This window comes from Battus philenor, unplaced genomic scaffold (genome assembly GCF_028537555.1).
Source record: "Battus philenor isolate CCGP_79_NKW_IND1 unplaced genomic scaffold, ilBatPhil1.0.hap1 SCAF_11, whole genome shotgun sequence".
NCBI lineage: Eukaryota > Metazoa > Arthropoda > Insecta > Lepidoptera > Papilionidae > Battus > Battus philenor.
In genome coordinates this window covers 13,923,247-13,943,062 of record NW_027181673.1, presented here as the reverse complement: position 1 = coordinate 13,943,062, position 19,816 = coordinate 13,923,247, and the positions used below count along the sequence as shown (strand labels likewise).

General features: G+C 33.1%; 1 protein-coding gene across 2 annotated transcripts in view; it reads left to right on the top strand.

Moving 5' to 3' along the window:
- Nucleotides 1–1,334: 1,334 nt before the first annotated feature.
- sdt (stardust) overlaps nucleotides 1,335–19,816 on the top strand; it is a 218,537-nt gene continuing 200,055 nt past the window's right edge. For both annotated transcript variants that reach the window (XM_068772484.1, XM_068772466.1), the window contains exon 1: nucleotides 1,335–1,549. The gene's annotated coding sequence lies outside the window, so the exon portion shown is untranslated. The remainder of the gene's footprint in view (nucleotides 1,550–19,816) is intronic.

Sequence of the window (19,816 nt, the reverse complement as noted above, 5' to 3'; positions counted from 1 at the left end):
TTTTTTTAATGCCTATTTTAATTTTTTTATGTTATAAATATTCTATTTTTCATGCGAAATATGTTTTTTATGCCTTGTCTAAAACCTTCTTGCATAATTCGAAGAGACTATTTAAGACAATGTGGATTTAAAAATTACAAATTTTATTTGTCGCTCGCTCTAGATAAGTACATTTTTGTTGTTAAGTATGGATTGGATTTACAATATTTTTTCTTCTTCTTTTATTTTTGTCGGTCTTGGTAAAAGTCAGATATGTTTGTTCTATATATGATGTTTAATACAATAACATGTTTTAATGATCAATCTTTTCCTAATATAAAATAGCTTAAGGCGTTTTATTAGGAAAACGAAACTTCGTCCCAAAATATATACCAACTGTATGTAAACTTAAACTAAGGGCTTGAGGTAATTTATTTCTTTGTGTATTAAAAGAATGGCGGTCGATATTTTAGTGTTTTTTTAAGAAATTCATTATGTCATTGTAAATATAGAAGATGATATTATAAATATATCTCGTATAATAATATAATCCAGTATACGTTTAAAAAAGTTAAGGAAAAAATCTAATAATTTTTTTGTTTCGATTTTATGTCACTGTATCTCACAGACACATAAACTATTTATGTCAATTCGAATAGCAAATAGTTTTATCTATTGTCCTGAATTATTGTTTGAAATAGGGCTTCGTACAAATCGATTTCGGTTGATATTTTGTTTCATGTTACAACCTCTCCCCCTCTTTCTTTTGATGTCAACGCAGATAGCCTTGCGGAAGAAACGGAGCGGTCCGCACTATGCATATTGTTACAAAGCACGAGTTACAGAACCCTCTAAACAATAAACACGGAATCCTAGGAACAAGAAGTTCGTGCGACAAAGATGAAATACGCTCTACGAAGCCGAAATTAGCCGATTGTCTCTTTCCAAAGGTCGATGTGCAATATTTATCGCCGGGTATTGTAATATTCTATTTGATAGTTTTGTGTGAGATGTAGTGTACTACTTATTTAGTGAGACTTGAGATAGCGTAACTTCTCTTTTCTCTTTCTCTTATTAGTGTGTTAGAGATTGAATTTTATAAATTATTTATTTATATATATATATATATAATACGTATGTGTAAGTGTGTGTACACTTATGTGTAGATATACATATATAAATATATATAGGTAAAAGGCGGTTGCCTCGCCTTCGATAAGGCAACACCGCGTAAAACTCGTGTGCGAGCGAGAGGAAAAGCTGTCCGCGGAGTGCCCGGTCGCCCGCGCCTTGCCGCGCACAAATATTATTAAACAACAATTAGCCGTGTTTTGGATCACGAAATCATTGTTTGAACAACACGAGCGACTCACACCGACGGCAGTGCCGTGTAGTGCTTTGCGGTGCTTTGCAGTGCTATGCAGTGTTTTGCAGTGCGTAGAAAGTGACCGTCGCGTCCGTCTGAGGTGACTGAACCTATCTGCCAAAGCCCCGTCTCGCTCGAGACAGCAGCTTTTCCTCTGGACCCCTACGCCTCTGTACGATTAATATAGAAGACATATGTTTTAAGGTCAGTATTAAGTGCAAGTGTTCTTAAATTAAAAATAAAATCTCAATAAATCCGATGACTCATTTTCGCAATAGAAAAATCACTTTTATCGTAACTCAGTAGCAATTTAAACCATAAATTTTTCAAGTGCTTATAGAATCGATGTGAATGTTTAGATTTAATGTGGGATGTTGTTAATATTTGACAGTTAATACATACAACAGATTGTCCAACAATGGGCAGTCGACTGAATGTTACACGTCGATGAAATACCGGTTCGACAATTACCGAGAAGTTGCTTCAGACACGATGTGCGACCAATGTATATGTATAAGATTAATTATACCCTCGCCTTTGACGATCATATATTTAAAAAAAATATAGTTTTAATGCGAGTATCCGAATGGATAATTTTTTTTTTTACATAAAACATGACTCATATTTGTGCGAAGTTCTTACACGTTTTATAAGTAAATAGAAAAGTGTCAAACATGGTATGATTAGCAACTGACAGTAGTACAAATTGGTCACGATTTATTATGAAAAAATAACAACTCTTAAAAAACAGCTTCTTCTTTTTTTTATTACATATTAGCGTGTGCATACAGAACGTTTAAAGCATATGAGCTTCTTCACAATAACTAAGCCCAAAATCTCCTTCGAGAGTCTTATCTTGGTTTGTTACATTAGATATATCCTTTACATTGGAAGACAGCCAAGCTTGCTTAGGTCAACGCCGTCGACGTTTCAGCCCATAGACTCCCTGCACGACATAAGCTTCCCCCAAAAATATACAAAATACAAAAAGATCTACAAAAAGAATTTCGTACATGTAGAGATATTTCTAATTTCACTATTTATTATTATGGTGTACAGAAGACCCTGCTGCGCCTTCTCTGGAAACTTGTTTGTGAACATTGGCAAACCTATATAACTGATACAAATTGGTAATTATATAAGATGGTATCCCTGGAATCGAATTCGTGACCTATGATCGCAAGTTTCAGTCATCTACCGCTGCGATACTTCTCAAACTGCTATGAAAGTTCATTACTATATATTACTATATCAGTTCATATACTATATCAGTTTATTACTATATATTACTATATTGTCGAGGACATTTGTCCTCGATAATATAAATAGAAATCGGAGATGGACTTTCAACAGATATGGGTTCGTTCCGTTTTGAAGTTCCCGAGATCCCAACCTCGTCACGACGGGTTCATGTTATAGTATTATACGAGATTAGATACTCACCTAATTGTTAGTGATGTTTACTAACAAAATGATAGTGACAATGAATTTTTTCAGGTTAACAAAAATTAACCTAATTTACAACTTATAAATGACTTATTGTTTATCAAAATAGGTCCTGAAAAGTTGAAGTTGAAACGCCTATAAAGAAGCTGAAACATTTAAATTGGAGTAGCTGTTTGTAATATTAAAATAATCGCTACATACATATGAATACATATACGGTACATTTAACAAAATTATTTCTTTTAAGTCTTTGTCTGTCTGTCCTTCTGTTTATTTCAAATAATCTCTGAAATCACTGGAGCTGTTTTGACGGGACTTATACTGACAGGTAGCTAATATAATAACGAGTAACTTGGCTAATTTTATTTAAGGAAAATTCTCAAATGAAAAAACACTAACTTATATATTTTTGTAATAATGTTTAGCGGCTTTTAATTAAATAATCTAATTACGTTTATTACAAATGAATTATACACTTTGGACAGTAAGTATTTCACGGTGCCTTGTAAATAAACTATGGACGTATCCTTATTTTTTATTTTGAATTGGTTATAATTATTGTAAATGTACAAAATATTATAATAAATATGATATATTATGAGGTCACTGTAAAAATATTGACTTCTTTAAACTGATTTCTCTAGGAGATAGTTCTAAGCCGTAAATAGCTCGGATGGCTCTCTTATACAAATATCCTTACTCTATAATAAATAACATTTTGGTACAAAACAAATATTGTTGTTACTGCTCTTTGTTCGCTATTGCGTTTGCTGTAAACTCTTTTCACTTCTGTTGTTTGAAGCCAACGCAGCTTTTTTTAGAAAAAAAAATCATTAATTTAAATTTAATTAAATGAAGCCTATCAAGTTGCTGTAACCGGAGATAAATATTGCACATCGATCTTTAAAAAGAGACAATCAGCTAATTTCGGATTCGTAGAGCGTTATCTCTGTCGCACGAAATAAAACGACTGACAAAACGTCACATAGATAATGTGGGAAAGAGATAGTGCTCTACAAACCCGAAATTACCCGATTGTCTCTTTCCAAAGGGCAATAGGTACTCTATATATAAATGATCTCTATATAATGATCAATAATAAATAGATATATAAGTAAACAAATTATTTATTAATACACACTGTATTGTACTCAACAATACCAATTGAAAAACATATATAAAAAATTGCAGTGAAATAAAAAAAATTGGTTATTTTAAAAGGTGGTAGTTAAGATTGTAGTTGCAACACTCGGCAGCCTTGTACGCGGCCTGGCGTTTCGTGAAGCGCATTCATACAGCCTCCGCGCTGTTATTGTACCAACCGAAGCAATACTGCCCTAGTTAAAATTAGTTACAGTTTATTACTAGATTGTTATATACGATTTTCGACGGATTTATAGTGGACCTACTTTACAGTGAGAGTTCTGATATCCCAGTGGTAAAAGACTGAGACTTGTGATAGTAAGTCCCGGGTTCGATACCGAGAATATCTAATATATAAAATTCTCGTGTCACGGTGTTCGAACTTGAACTCCTCCGAAACGGCTTGACGGATTTTTACCAAATTTTACATGCGTATTCAGTATGTCTGAGAATCGGCTACTATCTATTTTCCATACCCCCAAGTGATAAGGGTGGTCCACCCCTAAATTTTATTTTTAATTTTTTAGACAATTTTTTTGGTTTCTATTTTATTATGATACAGAATACAAAAATACATACAAACCTAAATTTTCACCCCTCTACGATCAACCCTTATCTTACATTTGTTAATTAAAAACTTTAATTTTTTTTGCAAAACAACGTTTGCGGGATCAGCTAGTAAACTTATATAATTCACATTTTGTGCATTAATTATACAGGATTGCCAATGCTCACAAACAAGTTTCTAAAGTTTAATAACATCACACTGTGATCGACAACACATCTGCCAAGTGTGGTGATTATGGTATATATATCCCCCCATAGATATCAGGGAGACCAATGCCTTGCGGAGGGCATCTATGGGCTTAAACGACTTTACAGTAATACCCCGCTTTACGCGAGGGATACGTTCCAAAAAAAAATCGCGTTAACTGAAATTTGCGTATAACGAGGTTTATGATTAAACGTAGTCAAAAATTATTACAAATCATTTTAATCAATCACTTCAATTCTAGGAACACTTTATGCAACACATACTCTTATTTTTTACGGAAAAATACATCTATTATCTTTTGGGTAACGTTTTGTTTACGTTCTTGTAAAATACGTTCATAACACCCAACACTGTTTTTAATTGTTTGACAGATGGTCATGACACCATAGAGAAGTTGATGACTACATTATATTTATACGCACTCTTTCTCGTAATTCGAGGCATTTGAGCGCGAAATTTGCAATTCGCGTTATAGTGAAACCGCGTATAACGGAGTCGCGTAAAGCGGGGTATTACTGTATAGTGTACTGGCTATCTATCGCCTACTACGTTATTTTATTACCGCTTTCTTAACGTCTCTTGCCGGTGGAATTTCGATAAATTCATTCTTACCTGGCCTTTAGTCGAAAAAAGAAATATTTCTACTAGATTTTAAATCGATACGCCTTATATCTTTAGAGATATCTATATACACAGATGAGCAGTATTAGTGAAGTAAGGGACCACGATCGTAGTTCACGGGTTTAAATCCCAAGGCATACTTGTATAGAGAAAAAAGATCCGAAAGATATTTGAAATCCATCTGTACGGTATTCGCATTGTGAATTACCTTCATGCCATTTATATATGGGAAAGTGGCTTCAGCAGTGGGCATATAACAAAGAATATTAAATCCGTTTATCATTTCAGTTGTAGGAGGTCCATAATTGGACATAAACCTCGAGGTCAACTAAGTGAGTCTTCAGCTTACTTCAGTAAACACTTTATCAGATATAGCCTAAATGAAATCAAAATGATCAGTTGACATCACTGCCAAGGATTCTTATTATTTAAATATTCGTTTATTGAAAAAAATGCCTTAACCATTTATGTGTCTTGAATTTTGTAAATGGTAGTTAATAATGTTTAGCGGAATTTTATTAAAAAAAAATCCGATTCCGTTTATTACAAATGATTTGAGACATTTTGCAGTCGAAACTGTGGTACAGTCAGATTTTTACGGTGCCTTTTAAATACACTATTGACGTCCCGTATTTTTGTATTGTGTGGCCACTGTAAAAATATTAATAGTACACCTTTATATATTTGCGAAAAAATTTATTATTTATGTAAATATTACATAATATATATGTTGCGTTAGGTTTATAGCACGCAATGAACTGTTTTACCACGAAAATGCAAAATTAATTTATTTACAATTTACTTTATAACATTCATAATAATTAAAAAATCTATGTTTTTATTATATACGTTTTCGATTACTATTATCATAATACGATAATCTCTCTTTCTCCATCTCTTTCCTCATAGCTGAATGTCATGCTCCTCAGGGCATGGAAATGTATATCTACCTTTCATGACGTCATAATTAAAAACAAAACATGCAGGACTTTGGCAATTGGAAGCCAAGTAGTTTTCTACTTTTTAAACGGTTTTATTTAGTTCGACCCGTACGGAATTTATTTGTTTATTTATTTGGGCCAAAATTAGAAATTGAAATTTAAGCACCTTCCCGTTGTCAGATTGATCTGAAATTTGGTACACACATTTAATTTAGATGACAATACAATATAATAAAATCAATAACATTATAAATCTATGATGGCCGCCGATACAAAATGGCGGATTACATATTTTTCCTTAACCCCCTCAATATGAGTATCAAACGAAAGGGCTACACTAGTAAAACACGATGATTATGTCAAAATTTAAAATTCAAGATGGACGCCGTTCCAATACGGCGGACTAGGTACATATTTTTCCACAACCACCACAATATGGGTATCAAAAAACCGTTTAATTTAAAAGTTTTTTAAATGTATTTATTTAATGTGCTGTAGTATGAATGTGTGTTAATTGCCTCTGTATGTTTTCTCTTTATAAACGCTTTTACACTTTGTAATGGCCGTCAGTGTAGAAGTCGGCCTGAATAATTAACCCGAGCCTGTTCTCTGTTAGACGTGAGAATCGTTCTGTATTTCGTGATATTTCAAAAAGTGAAATGCAAATGAAAATATGAACAGCCTTTCATCATACGAGTGTTTTGGATTTGAAATATCCCGGCATGCAACTTTCCTGGACAAATAATTTAGTGAATTACTAGTGTTAATATTAATAATATAACTTCAGTTGTAACACGTGTTGACGTGTGAATAGATTTTTAATTAGACTGGTAGCTATCCTATTTTTTGCTCCTGCTATTGGAGGACTCTCCTACCCCTAACTAGTTTGGGATAGGGATTTTTATTTTCTTTTTTTGTTCTATAATTTTTTCATATAATTTTTTATTTTCTCGCTCTTCTTCCGTGCATCTTAAGATCTTTCATTAATTTCCTCACTTTCCATATTTCATCTGTCTTCCCCTTTCATTCCTTTTTCTCTCTTTTCATATGCCTTTCATCCATCACCTCGTTCCTCAGGTTTTACAATATCTATTTTCATTATACGTTACATAATTTAATTTAAATACATTTTACTGTTATTTTTATTTTGTTTATAGTTTTCTTACATTACTTTTTTATTTCTATATATTAGCTCTGATTAGCTATCCTATTGAATCTTCCAATGACTTTAATCAGGTCGGTCATCTGTCCTAATTGTGGGTCGATGTCTTACGTTACGCTTGCTTCACCGTGGTCTCAACTCTACAACCTTAAAGTCCCAATGCCACTGCTACTTCAACTTGCTAAACAAAAGGAAATCTCTACTTTCAAAAGACTAGTAGGTTTCACAAATTTTCATTGTAATATTTTATCTATATATTTCGGCTTATCGATACGTAATTACAATAATTTTAAGTGTTACATCAATGTAAGAATTTTAAGAAAAATTTTGTTTAAAATTGCTTTAAATAGGAAACAATTTAAGAAAATTTATTGTCAAAGTACTTGACAGTTTTTACATTTTTCTTTTGTATGTTTGTATGTATGTATGCTTGTCTATATGTACACGTTAACTACCCGTTATTTATACTACTACTGTTTCCATACTATGGTTGTCTGGAAAAAGTTGCCTCGTGTAATAAGACCCGCCCATTGTAATTTTTCTTTACTATTATGCACTTATTTATATATATACACACACACATATATATATATATATACATGTATATATTTATACATATATATATATATATATATAGTTTTTAGCTTGTACAATAAAAAATATTAAATAAATAAATAAAATAAAAGAGCATAGATTAAAAATCATGAGTAACTTTATGAATTTAATTTTGTATAAAATTGTATAAATTAAAGTATATAGCTTTCAATTTCGTCCTAAGGCCTATGTGAAAATTTTCTCTGTAGAATACATTAGAGAGTTGTGTGTCTTTGTATCTTCAAAATTGTAAACACGCAAATTAATCTTATTTGCTTATACCTTATAATCCAAAGATTCCTTTAGAGATGTATTTAAAGAAATTGGTGTTTTAACAGTTGCTTCGCAATAAATTCTTAATAACATATTAATTATGCGCCATAATTTAAAATATTATACGAAAAATAATAACAGACACATGATAAATACAAGAAAAATTAACGCCTAAACGTCAACTGAAGTTAACGAATCCTTCATGAGTAAGCAAATATAATAAAGTTCTACAAGATATCTTAGATCTTTCGTGCTATAGTTTTAAATCTAAAATTAACAGTATTACATTAAATTTATCTTATTATACTTTTCAAGAGTTTTTAGTTGAACGATATCTGTGAAACTTGGTTTGTTGACTCATTCACAAGATTTTTCTTTCACGAGATATCTTGGACGTTCCGTTTCTTATTTTTAAATCTAATATTAAAAGTATAAATTTAAATAAATTTTATTATAGCTTTCAAGTGTTTTTAATTGATCGAAATGTGTGAAAATTGGTTTGTTGATTTATTTACATTATTCATATTATAAAACATGAAAAAAATTTGTTTAATTTCATTTTAAAAGAGCAACTGTTAAGTTTCCGGCTGGTTTTTCTCAACAGGTAGTACTTTACTACTTATAGTGTTAAAATAATCGACGATTTAAAAGCGCGTGTAAATACCTACTTGAATAAAGATATTTTGAATCACGATTTTATTTTTGTAATATGTGGGTAAATGAATTAAATACATTTAAAAATCTTTTAAGTTAAACGGTTTTTTAAACGGTTTTATTTGATACCCATATTGTGGTGGTTGTAGAAAAATATGTACCTAGTCCGCCATATTGGAACGGCGTCCATCTTGAATTTTAAATTTTGACATAATCATCGTGTTTTACTAGTGTAGCCCTTTTATTTAATACCCATATTGAGGGGGTTAAGGAAAAATGTGTAATCCGTCGTTTTGTATCGGCGGCCATCTTAGATTTATAATGTTATTGATTTTATTATATTGTATTGTCATCTAAATTAAATGTGTGTACTAAATTTCAGATCAATCTGACAACGGGAAGGTGCTTAAATTTCAATTTCTAATTTTGACCCAAATAAACAAATTCCGTACGGGTCGAACTAAATGAAACCATTTAAAAATGTTACTGTGTGTATGTTTGAATGTAAAAATGGCTTATTAATTTTTTTTTATATATCATCCACTTTTTATACTAGCCTTTAGGTACTCGGCTATATACCCACATGCTTTCCATTTGGAGATTTGCAATAGAGTTTTATAAGCGATATAAAATAACGCTTACTTACATTTTACGATACGTACTCATACAAATTTAACTTCGTCTACCCACAATCCTTCAGCATTGAGGATTATTCCTCATCCAGTTATACAGGTTGATTTATTTACGCCAAAAAGCTTTAAAGGGTGAATGTATAGCACGTTTTCTCTCTGTTAATTTATGTTTCACCCTATATAAAAACCATTACTTTCAGAATAATAAATAACTTATTGATAATATATTAAGAAAAATTGTTTTAAAAAAAATAATGTTACATATTAAAGTTAATTAACAATTACTTTTTACTGACAAAAGTTATTAGATTAAGAAAAATAAATTAGTGTAACATAAATCAGAGTGATCACATAATAGTGAGGGATTGGAAATAAGTTTAAAAGTTTCGAAGGTCTTTGCTGACTTATCAGCTATCTTCTTTTCCATTGGCCTTTCCCAAAGATTGCCACGATAAACTATCCTGCGACTTCTTGCGGTTTCCTGCGACTTCCTGCGACTTCCTGCAACTTCCCGCGGCTTCCTGCGACTTCCTGCGACTTCAATTATCTCGTCGGTCTACCTAGTGGGGGTCTACCCCGCGTCTAACGGCTATATATTCACATTTTCAAAACTCTTACGCCTATAACAAATCATCCTGTATTTAATATGTAGGCGTTGGCATGTAACTTGGCTGTGATCCACGATACCTTCAGACTCCGTTGAATGGAATCTGCGCGTAATCTAGCCGGTGTTCATGTGGTAAGGCTGGTTCTAATGGTTTATTTATTATTTACGACGACGGAAATCTACGCAAGAGCTGTGAGGTGAATATCGAGTGTTGAAACACTTGCGTCTAATATCTTACTAGCTTCAACAACTACACCTGAATACGTAAATATACATGTACGAAAATTTGACTTTTATGTTTTCGTTTGCTACTTTTATGTTATCTTTCTATTATATATATATCTTGTATAATTTATTTATCTTTTATAGTATTTACGTATTTCACTAATTTATTTCTGTAATGATCTAACTGTTAAGTGTCAGGAAATATATTCGGCATTAAGTTCCCGTTAAAAAATACATTGTAATAAAAAAGTAAGATACTATACCTTATTTTATTTTTTAATATATGTATAACGAAACGTATTTTTTTAAATTTTTAAACTTTGTTGTCATAACAGTAGAACTAAACTATAAAAAAAAACAGCGTTGAGTTTGACCACTAAAACAATGAACATTTGTGAAGTGTAAATGCTGTACATTTCTTAGTAAAAAAGTGGAAGATATTATCGAAACAAACTGTAGCACTTTGAGTGCTTCTAACGAAATCTAAATTGTAGCAAACAATTGTTAACTCACAGAATAAGTGCGCATGCGGCGGACGACGACGTTGTATGGTTTCACATTTGTCAAGCATATCTATGAAACCCTAAAAACATTGACGCAAAGATATAAATAATAGGACGTTTGAAAAGAACTTTCTAATTGAACGCGTCTATAGTTGCCACTCCGTATCGCCGGCCACTTCGACCACAATACTAAATTTAAAATGAATTATTCTTTCCAATTTCATTTTGGAAAACTGACTGTACCAAAATGTCGACTGCAAAAAGTCTCAAATTCATATGCAATAAACGGAACCAGATTAACAAAATTCCGAAAAACTTTTTCAGACTACCATTTACAAAATTCAAAACGCAAATGAAAAGTAAATTAAATATTTAAATGATAAGAATCCTTGGCAGTGACGTAGACTGATTATTTTGATTTCATTTAGTCTATATCTGATGAAGTATAAATATAAATATGTGTTGTTGTGTAGTTTCTTACTGTTTCTTCTTCACAACTATTACATCTTCATCACATCACATCTATAACAGTTTGCGATTAAAAAGAAGAAATAATAAATTGAGGATTAAAAAGATGGTTTAAGGTAACGCCTGATTACATTAAAGATTGAAAAGAGTTCTGTTGTAGAGTAAATGAATTTATCTTTATCTGATGTTGTCGCTGCCATTGAGCCCGGGTGGAAATTGTGTATGCGCGCTAATCGCATATACACACAAACACACACACACACACACATATATATAGATATATATATGTGGGCGGAGTGGAGTTACTACTCGAGAACGCATTCGATGCGCTACCTTCGATGCAGTATACTCATTTAGAGAGAGAAAGTAATAAATCACCCGTGCGCGTTGATGAGGAAGACGATAGCCAAGAGTGATAGCGATAGCGAAGGTTTATTCCCATTTGTACAACGACAGCTATCACATCACCGATGGCGTCCCATTTCAAGTGAATATATATATGTATAAATAAAAGAAAGTGTTTTGGCTAGCAAAACGATGCATGAACGCTCTTTCACCAATATCGAATCATTTTGTACAGGTATATAAACTTTCATTAAAATTACGATTGGGTTTATTGTGAATTCTTTTCAGATTTTAGTGAGTTTGGCACCTTCGTACTATATAAACGAACAGAGTGGGCGAACCGAGGTTAGATCCGGATCTCTTCTTGGCTCGCCTGTTGTTCTCGCTGTCGTCCCAAGCATATATACGACATCAACACTACACAGCTCTACTCAGGTAGAGTGCTTTACCACGAGAGACTTCGTGCAACTTGTACGCGCTCGACCAGTTTTGGTTCATTTTTAAGTTCACGAACCCTTCCGCTCCGTGAACTAAGCTACGATGAAGCTGTAAAAGCCTTCGGGCTAACAGCATTAACTTCGACTGAGAATAAGTATAAGGGTTGTATTGTAATTGACATAGCCAAACCGGGACGCAGAAGAGAAAGAGGCTCATTTTCATTTTGCTTTTCGCTTAATTTGTGTTTTTCATATTTGAAATGCAATCAAAATTATTATGAATTAACAAAAACAACATTAAAAATTTGCCCGGTTTTATTATTCACCTACGCTTGCTTTATATTTTTCACTAGAGAGCACTTTCTTCAGAATCGTTTAGTCGTGCTTAATTTTGTCATAAAATTCACTGCATGACATGTTCAAGTTGAGTTTGCACGTAAGCGAGGCTTCCACAACGCATTCTTCCATCCTCCCCCGATCGTCAGACCACATTTTTACTATCTGTGAAAAAATTCCTTCCACTGGCGCTGAAGTACCGGGTAGACACATAGCAAACTTCACAATTTTTTTTAAATTTGGCACCTCAATATGCTGCTTGTGAAAATGGGTGAATAGCTGGACCCATTTCTCGGAGCAATTAGCACTATTCATTAGATTTTTGGCGCGGGTGGCACGGAGGTACGATTGGTTGGGGTGTCGGTGCTGTTCAAGTATGACCAGGACGCTAATGCAGACCGGCCGGGACGCCGGAACAGGGATCTCAAACCGGGACTATCCCGGTCAAACCTGGACGTATGGTAAGCCTAGGTATGAAGGCTTCATAGGTGAATATCTCCTTTGTTAGCAAATAACTTTAACACTTTTACACCTATTGTCAATCACCCTATATAAAGTGATCTAAAATACTTGAAACATGTTACTTTATTGTATTTTTTATTAAAATACTGCTGATCAATAATTTCTGTTACTGCCAAATCTACAGCGACAAATAGTAAACAAGAAAATTTTTTAATTGGTAGTAATAAGATTTGTAAAACGCTTATTATTACTATAATACTATTAAGTTATTTATTGAGAAGATATTAGCCTTTAAAGCCATTTATAACCAATGCCCATATAAAGATTTGATAATATTGTTACAAAGCACTAGCTACAGAACCCTCTAAACAATAAACACGGAACCCTAGGATCAAGAAGTGCCGTGAACACGCGTGACCTTGAAGTTATTTATAAATTTTTGTGTACGGTTCTGGGAAATTCCAACCGAGTACTATCTCGAATTTACTAGAACCTATCCGTAGTATAAATAAGTGTACTCCCCACGAAGATAGTTCAGTGTTGTTTTTAAAGTTACAAGATTAAGATAAAGTAATACAAAGATACTATTTGGTAAGTTATTTGAACAGTGATTTCTTGAGTTATTTGGAAGCGTAGTTTGGACTAAGTGAAAGTATACTTTGTGTTAAAGTAGGGTGACCATTTGGTTTGTGAATAAAGGACTCCTTATGAACCTGTGGTGTTTCATTTCGAGTCAAAACCTACAGTACGTAACAATAAATAAGTTACCTTAGGTCTTTAAATGTGTTTATCACAACACGCGAAATGTGACGCGTGCGGTGTGGAAAATGGGCCATTCGCACATTGCACCTGATAACACTAACAATAACATGTTACGAGAACTTCTCTTAATGATATGCGTGTGTGTCATTATTTAATTTAAGTCCTGGTGAATTATTTTGGGTTATTTTTGTAATATATTATTTTTAACACATTCCTTAACGTTATACGCTTAGTGAATAGCGGTGTGATATCACTCGTGTACGTATTTGTTCATTCTCGTTAAGGAAAATGAAAATGGCGTAATTGAATTTTTTATTGCATATATGCATAGACTATTTACATTTGTGTACTATTAAAAGTTTTGACCCGAATAAAATGCTGCTATCTCATTGATGGCGTTCTATTTCAAAACGGAATTGAAAATTGAAACGCGCTTGAAATATAAAAGTATTGTGGTGGTAGTGGAAATCTTTAACTTAATGCAACTAAGCTGGTTTTGTAAGAAGAGGTTATAATAAACATAGTCTGATTTATTTTTGTGATTACCTTCATAAATATTCTCAAAAATTTATTGCAATTAATTCCAAATCTCATTTAAAATCCTTAATATTGTTATTTAATTATTTTAGGTATTTCAATTTAAAGTGCACAATTTAATATGAAACGAAACATAATCATACATGAGGTATGTGCATAATTAATTATGCGATGTCAATATAGCCTTTAACGATATCGGGCGCTATTTATAGCAGCTGCTACAAATAGCTCGATAGTTGCGGCCCGCGGTCCGCCCCCGTCTGTACCTAAGTCTAGACCGGCGACGCGTGGACTAATTGGTCAATGCCCCACAACCGAACGCTCCGATGTGAAAATAAACTTGCGTGCATATTTTTGGTTTGTTTATTTTTTCGTTTCTCTGTGGAGATGTTTAATGATTTATATTTTTATTTAACATTCTGTTTTTGAATTGAGATTTATATCAACGAAGTATTTGTATGTAGAATAGGATCTTTATTCCAAGGTCTGAGTAAATGCCTACTCGAAAGGGTCTCGTTTTCCGGCAAAAATCAGGCTTTCACGGGAATCCACTGCTAGAGACTCTGAGCGGACAGGCAAAATCGAAACCGGTGATTGGAAGCTCTTATTTCCTGGAGGTGTTACTTCCAGATACTTACTACTATAGACGAACACAGTTACAGTGTCCTGTTGAACAATGGTTGGCATTAAAACTTATGCACCAAATAGGCAGCAAAGGAATTAGAAACACGCGCGATCTTTAAAATCTATGGAAGCTATGAGATCATTTTCCTTTGTAAAGCGAAAAGTTTCAAGTTTTTTTTTACCGTCATCTGTTCAGAATCAAAGATTGTCTCATTAATTAAACAAATTGGGTTTATAGAAGGTAGTAATTTGTTTAACTGGTTTCTTAGATTTTTGTAGTCAGTCATCCGTGACGATGGAGTGAATGTACTAACCTTCCAAAGGTTGCGGATCGAAACGAACAAAAAACAATTTTTATGTGATACTGTCTCTAAAGATGATGATGTTTTATATTTTATATACAAGATGATCAGGTATAGATGTGAAGGCACTAAAAGAATGAATGTATACCTCATCTAACTTTACAAGTGATGAACATAAAATATGATACACTAAATTATTATTTCCATTTGAATGCAACAGTTCAATAACTTCAGGTAATATGAATTTGTTCGCTCTTTTTCTGCTTCATTATCCTTACGTTATTTATTATCCCTGTATCATATATTAATCGATAGCTAGTAAGCTATATATTTACCTTTTTAAATCTTTTACGTCAGATACTAATTATCCTGTTTATGAGTATAAATAAGGTTTGACTATATCCTTGACATTAGGATGACAGTAATGACAGATGACAATGTCACGTTGACAGAACGTTGACACGTTTGACAGAAGGGAGACAACGATGATAGGTTGCCATATATGCGTACCGACTTTGTTTTTTTAATTAAAAAAAAGAACTAGAATGAGGTTAAAAAGCTGTTCGATATTTTTTTATTTTTTAAAAACATATTTAAATATATTTATTTACACTTTTTTCCGATTAAAAATTCTGGAATTAATTAGTGGGATTTTTAGTATTGGTGAATTGTTATGATGGTATATATTGACGCCATTATAGAAGAAAAGACAGTACGTTTGAAGTTGATACAAGGGTGAATAGTGGAGCTTGATCTTAACCTTAAGTAGGATGATAGAATTGGTGGTGAAATTTATACACAAGATATGAATATTTGGTGAACTAGATCTTTATTTGCACCCACAAGCTGGACATAGAGAAGAATTTTAGAATTTATGTCCGGCATTGAACATCTCACAGCGGTGGTGATAAAGGTTATGATGATATTTACGTATGCATATATTATATATATGTCGTATTAGTCCTTGCGTATGCAGAGTTTTTGCGAGTCGATATCACTTGTTTTCGCTATTGTACGGAGACGCCCAACCCGGGTACCGTTGCTTGTGTTTGTAGAGGAATGTCTAGAACGGGTTCCACCGGCTGGACCACTAACTGACCAACATACGCGATCGTGCGTCTTAAAATCAACCTTATAGATATCACCGCTAGGTGCAATTCTCATTAAATACTGCAAAAATTTTTGATTTTTAAAATTGCTCTATCTAAAGTCACCTGTCCGTGACCGAATTTAAGCTCTACTTGTTGAAGATAAAGTATATTTTTCATTGTCAGTATTGTTATCTGATAATAATTAAAGAATATAAGATTGCCCACGTGATTTCATTAGAGATCGCATTGCTGGATTGTTCACGTAAGATATTAGTTGTTAAGAGGCCTTACTCAAATTTCTTCATCACCTTGCCAATGACATTAACTAACTACTGCATAGTCTTAAACCATTTATGAAAGAGATTACGACTAAGTTTGACATAAATTCCTTTCTGGTCAGCGCTTAGAACCCGTGCAACTATATTTTAAGTTGAAAGATGTAATTTTGAGATAATATAAGTTTGTACGAAAATTTAGTTCTTATAGCATTCGTCTCTTGTCGCACATAAATGATCTGATCTGATTTAGATCCAAAGTAAGAAAAGGACCAATATTTAGCCACTTCCGCACATACAGTGGTAGTCGTGCAATAAAGTGCACCGCCCGCCAGCCCGCTGATAAGTGCGTATGCGGCAAACAATGCGAATTACACAACCGCCACCGCCAAATTACTCAACACGTGTTTCACCCCTCCACGGGGCATCTTTAGGAGTTATGGTACACCGATTAGTGCCAAACACAGAGTCTGTGTTAGATCCAAATTTTGTTACTAAATTGAGACGCCGCGAATCTCTAATGTTGCTTAGGACGATGCTCAACGAGTGACCGTGATGTCTTAGTTCCACCAGTGGGGGGCCCACGCTACGTTGTCGTTGATCCTAGGGCTTTTACAAAACTAAAGTCGACTATCGAGAGGATTTAAGTGAGTGAATAGGTAGATAATATATTGTCTTTCCCAAGTCTGTAAGATATAAAAGTCTGTTTAGTTAGACGAGAGAGTTGAAGAGAAGATAATTTCGCTTGACGTGCACACAATAAGAGGTCACCAGTGTATCATAGAAGATTCCAGAACTCTTCGTTGGAGACAGAATCATCATCGTCATTATTTCATCCACTAATACCGTTGTTACGGAAATGTAAGGAATGTTAGAATTAGTGAAGCAATAAATATGAAGAATAGAAGATGAAATTGTGAAGCATGGAAGGAGAAAATTAAATTAAATTAAAAATATTATCTAATGGATTCAGGCGTAATTTTTGCGGAAGTCCATCCTAAGTAAGAAAAGGACCAATAAAACCCTACTTCCGCCAATGCAGTAGTAGTCGTGCAATAAAGGGCACCGCCCGCCAGCCCACTGATAAATGCACATGCGGCAAAAAATGCGAATTACACAACTACCACCGCCAAATCACTCAACACGTGTTTCACCCCATCATCCTCGGGAGTATTGTTACACCGATTAGTGTCCAACATCTCACTCTGTGTTGGCACTAATCGGTGTAACATTACTCCTGAGGATGATGATACTCCTTCTGTATTGGCGGAAGTAGCTATATATTGGTCCTTGAACTCTGGCAACCAAGTCCCTATTTTACATGTAGAGGTGAAATGAAGTCCCCAAAAAACGGACCTATAAATAAGTAAAAGAAACCTCTCTCCGTTATTTTTATATTTGATCGATACGTTTCATATTTATTTCATTTTAATATTGCCTGGTTCATTTTAAGACGTACCATCTACCCGTCTCTGTCGACCGTGTCGAAAATGATACACCGAGAAGGTCAAAGAACTGCAGACTATCTATATTTCGACAAGGCCGGAGCACTAATTGTTATTTTTAATTTTATGCTATTATGTCATGCTATGTTATGTTTTATTGCTAAATCCGAGTGATGGGTTTAGACGATTCGCTTTGCCGATTTTATTTGTTTATTTTGTAATGTTTATTTTAAAAATATAGTTTCGATGAGAACAGACTTAAAATAAAATGCTTAGATTTAATGTATTCTTCTATTTTAATATTTCTTCTTGTTCTGCTGTTAGTCGAAAAGATTATTCTAAATTGTGTCATATTAGAAGTGAGTTATTATCACCGAAATAATGTTGAAGTTACTGATCACTTTTTAAGTACACTACTCATTATACTCCTTTGACATATAGGGTGATTGGTTATAGATTTGAAAGCGATAAATAGCTGAATGTGTAGCCTATTTTCTGTCACTATATATTTCACAGACTAAACAAAAACCAATGGTTTCAGAATAAATAAGCAAAGTAATGATAATATAGTAACAAAAAGCTTTTTCAAAATTAGATGACTATCATGGACATATAAGTATAGTTAAAAAAATAGGTGTGTTTAATTATGTATTTACGAGGCACCGTGAAAAACTGGCTGCACCAAAGTTTTCATTGCAAAAAGTCTCCAATTCATTTGTTATAAACGGAATGCGATTTTTTAATAAAATTTCCTAAAACATTATTGGACTGCCATTTACAAAATTCAAAACGCGTATTAAAATTATATTTATGAAAATGGCTTCAAGAGACAAAAATCTTTTGCAGTGATGTCGCCTGATTATTTTGATTTCATTTAGGATATATCTGATAAAGTGTATATGTATAAATATGTATTGTTAAACTTTATTAAAAGGTATGAAGTTGTGGAATTTTTCCTGTTTCTTCTCCACAACTATAACACCTTGCGAAGCAGAGTGAAGTCAAAAATAAAATACATAAAAAAATCAATAAATTAACGATAAGTAAGTCTTGTTAAGAGTTCCAAAGTTGAATTAAAGAGTTTTATCTTTATTTTCATTAATAAATAATGTAATTAAAATATATTAGGGGGACCGGAAGGTAATGTTGTATATGTTGACATATTTTATAGAAAATGCGATTGATTTTTTCCGCCCCGGCATTGAAAATTTGTATACTGAATGGTGAAAAATTGTTGATAATGAAGGTATATATATTGTTGATACGAAATAAAAACTTGTTAAAAAGTAGTCGTTTGAATTTAACATAAGAAAGCGACATTACTTTCCGGTCCCCCAAAAAGTGTTTACGATTTTTTTTAAATTAATTACTGTTTATCTTCTGCCACTGCAGACCGGCTTGTGATTTGGCAGTTTGTACATAAGCTCGCCGACATAAAATGACTACTTATATATATATATATATAAGAAATAAATGATTCTATTAAGAATCATTTATTTCCCATGTCACGATCTCATGTCTAACAATTGTTGCAACACACACCCTTATTGGCATACCGTGTAGATAAATTCCGATGCATTCATTACGTATATATAGCGCTCATTACATACAATATAATCACATACGCTTACTTACTTAACTGAATACATACATACTTAACTGAATAAGACATGAGGCTATTACAGGTCCTAATTACATTAGTTATAGAGGTTAGTTTCGCTCAGCAGAACGTTATGCAATTGACGTGCTTATATAAGCAGTACAACATCGCATGTTTATTATTTAATATGGTAATTAAAGATTGTATAAAA